This window comes from Syngnathus typhle, linkage group LG10, assembly GCF_033458585.1.
Source record: "Syngnathus typhle isolate RoL2023-S1 ecotype Sweden linkage group LG10, RoL_Styp_1.0, whole genome shotgun sequence".
NCBI classification, from domain to species: Eukaryota; Metazoa; Chordata; class Actinopteri; order Syngnathiformes; family Syngnathidae; genus Syngnathus; species Syngnathus typhle.
In genome coordinates this window covers 1,816,438-1,825,000 of record NC_083747.1, presented here as the reverse complement: position 1 = coordinate 1,825,000, position 8,563 = coordinate 1,816,438, and the positions used below count along the sequence as shown (strand labels likewise).

Below are 8,563 nucleotides of genomic sequence, written 5' to 3'. Positions count from 1 at the left end.
TGGGGGACCCCTGCCACAGCGGTTCCCAAGGCAGCTGCAGTCTGGTGAGGAGGGACGATGTGTGCCCCCTCTTTGCCAGTCATCCTCCAGACCCCCCTTGTTACACACAAAGATCCAGACGCAAGCTGCTGGCCGTGCACCCCCCCCCCCTCTCCGAAAAAAGAACCCCTCAACCAGCTCCCAGGCTCCTCATCATCTCATTAGCCCGCGCCGCCACTCCACTGTCTGCCGCTGATGCTTTGTTTTCAGCTCTGCATAATTTACACAATAAATTGACGACGGCTGAGACCCCCCCCCGCCATCCACTCCCAGCCCTTCAGCTCAATATACCACCTGTTAAAAGGAGGCCAGCTAGCCATTAGTTAGCTCACCGCTAAGTCGATTGCGGTACATCGTTCACACCCAGACGATAGGTCGCAGATTTCTAAGCCATCGTTTTTTTTTCAGTATACAGCACCCAATTTGGAATCGCTGTCATTGCAGTACCACGTTGTGCCACAACATGCCGGGCAGCAGTGAATTGGAGTATTTTTGTATGCTCCAGAATTAGCATAACATCTATGTTAATTCCAATTAGCCTCCCAGGCTAGCATTAACCTGTCAGACTTTTGTTTTTCTATCGTTTAACATTTTAATTTTTAAATATGCAGTTTATTAGGGTGCTGATTTGTTTTACAGTGAATATCAACTGGCAGTGACTCCACAAAACTGTTAAAACAGAGGACAAAAACGTTAAATGTTTTTCACCTGAGTGAAAATATTAATAAGGATAGAAGCAAAATGGCGTCGCTGGTACGGGAAGGGCATAATGGCGTATTGTTTAAACGTCCGCTAATTAGCACAAGCAGGATTTAGGTAGGTTTAAATAATTAGTCAGCACACATGCAAGGGGGAACAATGGTGGAATTGTACAAGCCTGCATATTATAAAAAAAGCTATTCTAGAGAGACTTACACTCGATTATTTTTGCTTTTAGGTCCTGACTGTTTTTCAAAGCTAAATTAAATGACAGAAAAAAAAGAAAAAATAAATACTGTATATATTGAAACCCTTAACATTTTTTTTAATTGACCTAATTTAAAAAAAAAATACATTTTAATCTTTAAGTCAAAATACTACTAAAATAGAAAGGACACTAAAGTGTGTGTGTGTGTGTGGCACCTGTGCCTCGCCTCCTTTAAGGATGGCACCCAAAGAAAGAAAGATGGTGCGGTGGCGCACAGATGCCCTCTGAAAGCCTTTCCGAGAGACAAGCATTGAAGCGCCCCGTGATTTAATAGCAAGGCACAAAAAAGACACCCCGCCCGCCTCCACGCCCACCCGTCGGCGCGGCAATTAAAAATAACAACAACAACGTGGTGATTAAAGATGGCCGGCGGCGCGGGTTTGATACCTGCGCTCGGCGGCGGGTCGTCAAGATGGTGGCGAGCTGGAAGAAGAAGGGCCGGCGTGGCCGGGATGGAAGGAAGGAGGACGGCGGGAGGAAGGAGAAGAGGAGGAGGAGGAAGGGGGAGTGGAGGTGGACGATGAGGAGATTCCTCCTCCTCCTTCTTCGTCGTTTTCAGCTTGGCTGACGTTAGCCTGCACAGAAGAAGCAAAGATCAGAGGCCATTTTCCCATCAACACACACATGTGCACACACACACCTTTTCATGTGTGTTCTCATGGTACAGTCTGCCCCCCGGCATGCAAATGACTTTCATTATGCAAATGCATGCAAATCACATCCAAGCGTGTGAGAGCCGAGGAGAGAGGAGTGGGCGGAAGCCACGCCGCCAACTGACTGAGTGGATAAATGAATGAATGAAGGGGTAGAAAAAAAAGAGGAGAAGATAGAAGCAGAGTACAAGTCAGAGTGGTGGGATGTGGCAGGCCATGGCGGAATTAGCCACATTTTCTCTTTGGCGTAAATTGTCATTCATTAATTCACTCCAGTTTGTTGCCCTTTAGCCAAATGCTAAGCTAACTAGGCTGAATCAATTCACGTGATTCACAAATGACCAAGTAGCTGAAAACTAGGGCAAACTTGGAAACGTCATGTCGCTATTTTTGTTGTCTAGAAATGACACGAAATGTGAGTCGCTAGTTGAGTCCAGTTTGTTGTTAGCTACCGCACAAATTGTGTGTCACTACTCGAGTTAGCTACCACAAAGCTTTGCTAACACAGCTCAATTCATGTTATTTGTGCTGACGCAAATCTAATTTGGGCATTCACAAATAAATTTACACGGGTAGCTCAAAGATAAGCTAACATGGCTAAATTATTATGATTTATGTAGCTAATTCAAGCTAGGCTAATATGGCAATTATGCTAATTTGGTGATTTTAGGCATCCAATATGACAAAGCACAAATGAATCTAATTGATATATCATTTAAAAGTTTGTGGAAAATACCCAAATTTCAAGTACATTTGTATTTTTAATTGCTTTGGTAAAATTCCTTAAGGTTGCCGAAGTAGCAAAACTTAGCATGTCACACAACCAGGCTTTTTTTTTTTTTTTCCATAACTTTTAAGGTTAACGTGTTAGCCACAATGCTAACGTACACGACGGCCCATCACGTCCCTGAAAAGGACGCAACAAAGCGACGTGACTAACGAGCCAAGGGGGCGCTCTCGTCCGCCTCTTTTGTCTGCGATGTCACCCGGGGGAAGATTTGGTGGCAAGACGGAGGAAAAAAAAAGGGGTGACTCGGGAGTGTGAGAGAGTTGGGGCCCACAGCACGGTGGGCGGCAGGCAGAGGGACAGGAGGGGGAGGAGCGCTTGCACCATGAATGGCCGGCAAACCTCTCCTAATTGGCACTTGACATTTTTTTTCCAGAGTGGAGCCCGCTTTCCAAACGCTTTGCCGTCGCCCTTGTACAGAAAAGTGCCTTATGCAAATATTTCGATATAGCGTCACAGATGCATCCTCGTCAGCCGTGATAACACATTTTTGGAATTTGGAGTCCATATAAACTTATTTGAATCTTGGGGATGTGTGACATCTCCATTTTTTTTGTGTGTGAATTTAATGAAGTAAAATATTTATTCAATTTGTGGTTTCTATCTTAGTTTATAAAACAATTAAGAGGCTAATTTGAAAAAGTCTGTCTTTTTATCGCAAAACCACACAACTACTTAACATAAACACAAAATCAGAATCCTCACAATCACAATAAAATGGTAAATGTGAAAAAGAATAATTAAAAATGAATTAATTTAGAAAAACAAAGCCAGCTAAATAATACCCAACTTTCAGAAACCATTTAATTTCCCAAATTAATTTCAACTAAATTCAACACTTTTTTTCCCAGTGTCGGGAATTGGAACATTGGCGTTCCCGGTGTGACATCCTGGATGGAAAAATCCGATAGCGACAATCCACGCACGTGGCCAGTGGCACAAGTAGGAGGTAGGTGGCTTCGTCCGTCTTTGGCCCAAAACCAATAAAGTTAACATCCTTGGAAGCATGCAGTTAAGGAAAGCACACCTTTTACTAATCTCTTTGTATGAGGACTTACGCAGTGCTCCTACATTTAAGCCCTTGTGACTGACAAGAAGGGCTGCTGTTCCTTTGGACAACACTGAAGCCATTTTCTCAACACTGTCTGAAGAAGAAGCAGGGGAGGGGCTCTTTCGGTGGGATTTAAGAATCACAGGCTCTTATTGAGAAAACTGTCTGGCTGCTCTGGACCCGGCGGGACTGAAAAGGAGGCAAAGGGCCGCTTTGTCCCGAGGTGACAAGTGGACTTGCTCTATTGACTGTAAAGTCTACTGCATGGGGGGGTAGGGGGGGGTCCACAATGGCTGTTTTTCTACTTGACACTTGCAGGATAAATGCGCAGTATCGCTAAAATCAACTAGCTCCCCCCTTTTTACCTTTAGCAGAACCGGGTCCGGCATTTCCTTTCACACAGACGTGTGTAAAATGTAACACCTGCCGTTTATTTTTTTGTTTGTTGCTGTAGCTCTGTGTGAAAGGGCCTCTCATGGAGGCCACTTGACATTTGGAGTTCTGCACACACACTTCCCAAATGTGATTCCAATGGGACAAATGGCTGCGGCTTGTTGGGACAGCAAAAATGTCCAGCGGGTGTTGGAATGGCGATCTCGGACCCTTTTCTGCCGCCAGCGGGGGACCGCCTTCCATTTTACACGGACAGAAAAGAAATCACACGTTCAATCAGCCATTGCGGGCATCCACCTTGCTGATCTGATTGACCAATTACCTCTGGCCACAGAAGCTCAGATTGTTCACTGGGGGTACTGTTTGCTTGATTACCCCGTTGGACCCCCCCTACAACCCCCCTTAGTCCCGCCCTTCGGCCATTCAACGAGATCCCATCAGGCAATCGTTTCAAATTTTCCAGCTTCCCACAGAGTCGAAATTCACTTTCACACCGTTTCGGGTTTGCCTCGTAAAATGCGGGAAGTCACGAGGATTGAGGTGACGCAGACGTCCCCCAAACTGTTGCTAACGCTATTCAAATTCCTAGCCCCTTTCATACGGGCCAACAAAGCTATGTTATTATAAGCCAACCATGACACCAAATTCCCTCAAATCAAACATCTTTTCACACGGAGAAGTTGGAACGGGTGAATAAAGGAGGAGAAAATGATAAAAATGAGGCTCCGATGCCAGCGGGGCGTCAGATTAAACGCGGGGCCAATTCTCAACTGGAACACAGTATGTATAATTCAGTATGCAAGTGGCCTGATTCCCATCATGCATTGCTCTTTTGAAGTCCGGCCCCATGAATAGCAGCTAGCCACCTGATTAGCCGTTAGCAACTCGTTAGGCGTCTTTTCAAAGTCCAAACTGCATTCGGTGCGGGGCATTTCTTTTCTTTTCTTTTTTTTTTTTTGACCGCTGCCATGTGACGGGCCCCGGGCTAAGCTCCAGCATGCCGCCCCGCGCAAGGGGGATCATGGGTGGCTGGGGAGGGGGCGGCTTATTAGATTACAAGTGATCCCCTTTTCTCAATGCTATGCTCAGAAGCCCAGAAACGACACGTATGGAGATTCTATAGCAAACACAATGCCCCAAAACTCACTTTGTTGCACCCCCTGCAAAGGGCCCCATCACATTTTTGATGCCTAACGAAAAATAAAACCTGAAAATGGTTCCCGACAAGACTTTCACCAATCAACACGAAATCACATTTTGGTACGCTACCTTTCCGTTGCTTCCTCCCGATTCCTTTGGATTTTCTTTTGCCCGTCCGTTTTGTATTTGCGTGGCGTCGTCCTTTCGGGTGTCTTGGTGCCTTTCCAGGAGTGTAATGGGATTCTTGTTACTTTCGGTTATCTAGCTTTATGAAGAATGTACATCACTCATACAGCTAGATAACCAAAGATAACAATGAACCCCGAAGGCTCCACCCGTCCTTCCTCGTCCATTAGCCTGGACCGAGCGCTCGCCGTCCTGCGAGCGGACACAAACTTGTTCAGTACACATTTATTCTGCAAAGTTTGTGATGTCATCAACGGCCTTGGCCAATCAGAAATCTCAAAAGTCAAAGGGGGTTACCCTGTTTTAAGGGTACCGTAATTTTCGGGCTATAAGTCGCGTTTTTTTTCATAGTTTGGGTGGGGGGGGCGACTTATACACAGGAGCGACTTACATACACATATATGTTTTTTTTCACTTTTTTGGGCATTTAATGGCTGCTGCGACTTATACTCCGGTGCGACTTATAGTCCGAAAATTACGGTATATATAATATTCAACACCTGATACTTCCTCACCCTACTTTGCTGTGTTCTGCGTGAAACTCAGCACGACCGTTTATTCGTAAACGGAAGAAAAGCAGTGGTGGGTGGCCGCGGTAGCCGGTTAAAAGCAGTCCCACCGCCTGGTGCCCGCCTCCCGTGGTGCACCCACGTCACTCACCGGGCGAGCCCCGCGGGTGGGTGACGCCTTCTAACGCCGCCCCCCCACCCCGGCTGGGCCAAGATTTCTTTTTAAACGAAACCAGGATGCCGGCTGTTGGACTACAAAAGAAAAACGCTCGTCTTCATTTACATTATCTGATGCCAACGCTCAGGTTGGCGCCAAAAACCGCAGGGGGGCGAACAGGGAAAAAAAATAACCCACCAACTCACACATTACCTTTTTACACACGCCGATGTAGATAATGTAACACACACACAGTGGGGCACATGGCACACAGGGTGCGTCTAATTAAAGCGGCTCTGTGTGCCCAACATCCCCCCCCTCCCCAAAAGTCACCCCCCCCTCCTTGAAAGGAAGATGAAGCGATATATCTGCAGGCGAGGCAGTCAACATGGACGCCATGCCTTCAGCTTAGATGCTACTACGTGTTAGCACAGATGCTACTGCACAGGTGCTACTTGCTAACACAGGAAGATGTGTGACACATTCAAAGGGAAAGGCGAGGTGCGGCTATGTTACGTACATGTGAAGACACACATTCATAAATACAACACACACCATGCATGTAACACACACACATATGCATGCATCATTACCAGCCTTTTACATATTTTTTTAAAGTTAAAATTTTTCTCCAAGTTAATACTTTTGAGTACATCTCATTTCCCCATATTTTCACAATCTAGTAATTCATAATAATTTTTTTAATTTTAAGAAGAAAATATCATCTCTACTATTGGATCATTTTGACCCTTTTGTCCCCTCCCACTCAAATCAAATGTTTTCAAAGAAGGTGATGATAATAATTATAATAATCAGAATCGTGTATTGTTTTATCTGCTTGAGTTATTTACGATTTATTAGACATTCTTTGACTTTGTCTTTAATATGCCTCAATATTCAACATGCAATTTAGCACTAGAGCGTTTTTTTTATTCTATTTAAAACATGAAATGTACTTTTATTTTAAAAACTACATTTTTAAACATATTTCCTTCTCATTGTCTTTTGCTGTGATAAACACGTTGATTAAACTCGTGACGTGTTTGCATTGAAGTCGTTACACATTTTTGCCGTGGTTAATCATTATTACTGTCTAAAATACAGATATATACAAATATATATCAATGAAACAACATATTTGCTCAAACATGCACCGCGTGTGTGTATGTTGTGCTTAATTACCTACAAAGCGCGTGCGCGAATCGTCAGGCCTTTGAGCGTGCGTGCGTGCGTGCGTGGACGCCTGCAAAGAAAAATAAGATCGGTTTTAATTCCACGACTGAAACAAATATCTTTTTGAAAATGATAACGATGGGGGTGCTCAACTAGTTATTATATATAACGTACAAAAGCATTCTTTGGAGTTGAATGTATATTTTCACACACAATTTTTGAACACAATTTGCACACACTCAAGATCAAGTCATGTGTTTGAAATTTAATATGAAATATCACAAAATTGAACACAATGAATGAATATAATTCTTAGCTATACGTTCAATTGATAACTTTTAGGCCGCCTGTGTGTGTGTGCGCGCGCGTTTGTACGTGTGTCTCCCTCCGCGAAAATCTCACGGCCATCATGTGGAAGCTTGCATAATCCGTTTGTTCCCCCAAATGTTCGGATCCAAACGCGCGCGCTCGTGTTTCCACACGTGTGTGTATGCAATATACTCCATGTGATGCGGACGTCGTATTTTGCTTTCATGTGGAAACCTCCCGCTGCACTTTTTTTGTCTTATTATTAATGCGCGTGCACTGCGGCTTCTGCTGGCATAATCCTCCTCGTCATCTCGATGTGACTCACGTGGCCGCGCACGGCGTCAACGTGCAGTACTTTAAAAAAAAAAGTGTCTTCGTCTTCCTCGCGGGGTCTTACTGCTTGCATGCGCGTGCATGCGAGAATTAATAATAATGAGGATGCTGGAAATCACGTCAAATCACGCGCACGTGCACGTTGTTTAGCGTCACTCGTGCACGCAGCAGCAGCGGCACTAACACGTGATCGAGCACTGGCTCTCAAAGCGCATATATGAAATTGTTCAAAATAAATCAGATGTTTAGATTTGGCTTGGAGTGGGTGGAAAATAGTACACCATCAAGACGACATGCAAGCATGCGTTTTTTCTCAATTAAAATTAGAAAATATATATATAAATTTGAGCAATACAAAATGTAATAGTAACAATGATGTTTGATACTCACGCCGTGTCTGGGAGCGGAACCGCAATCATCCAAGCGCGCGAGGAGGCTCCCGGCCGGCCGTGCGTGCGTGCGTACTGATGGCGAGTGAGGGGCGAGTGAGCCGGCGGAGGCTGACGCGCGCGCTCTTGACGGCCGCGCCAGGCCGTGACGTGCGTGTGCGTGCGCGTCGCGTCCATCCACTCAGACGCCCGCCGCTGCCTCGTCCTCCAATGGCAGCGGCAGAGCCGTTATTTCCCGCCACGCTGACTCTGCGCCCTCCCCACCCCAAAAAGACGCCCCCCCCCCCTCCATCGCCTCCTCCTCCCCCCTCCGACTCCCCCTGGCGGCCCCCTCGCGCTCTCCATCCACGCGCATCACACGCACATTGAACTTGGACATGGCTGCTCCAAGAAAATATATATACACATGCGGAGGAGGACACGCCCCTTGGTGACGTCACCCAGGTCACTTCCGTGTATCCTCCCTCGCAACCTCCC

The 8,563-nt window shown here is 45.7% G+C and overlaps 1 long non-coding RNA gene across 1 annotated transcript in view; it reads right to left on the bottom strand.

Moving 5' to 3' along the window:
* The window catches only part of LOC133161157 (uncharacterized), a 9,918-nt gene extending 1,630 nt beyond the window's left edge, over nt 1-8,288 (bottom strand). Inside the window, exons 1-4 of the long non-coding RNA XR_009716019.1 lie at nt 8,088-8,288; nt 7,065-7,125; nt 5,160-5,408; nt 1,394-1,581 (exon numbers count right to left, since the gene is read on the bottom strand). This is a non-coding gene — a long non-coding RNA (uncharacterized LOC133161157). The remainder of the gene's footprint in view (nt 1-1,393; nt 1,582-5,159; nt 5,409-7,064; nt 7,126-8,087) is intronic.
* Nucleotides 8,289-8,563: the final 275 nt, after the last annotated feature.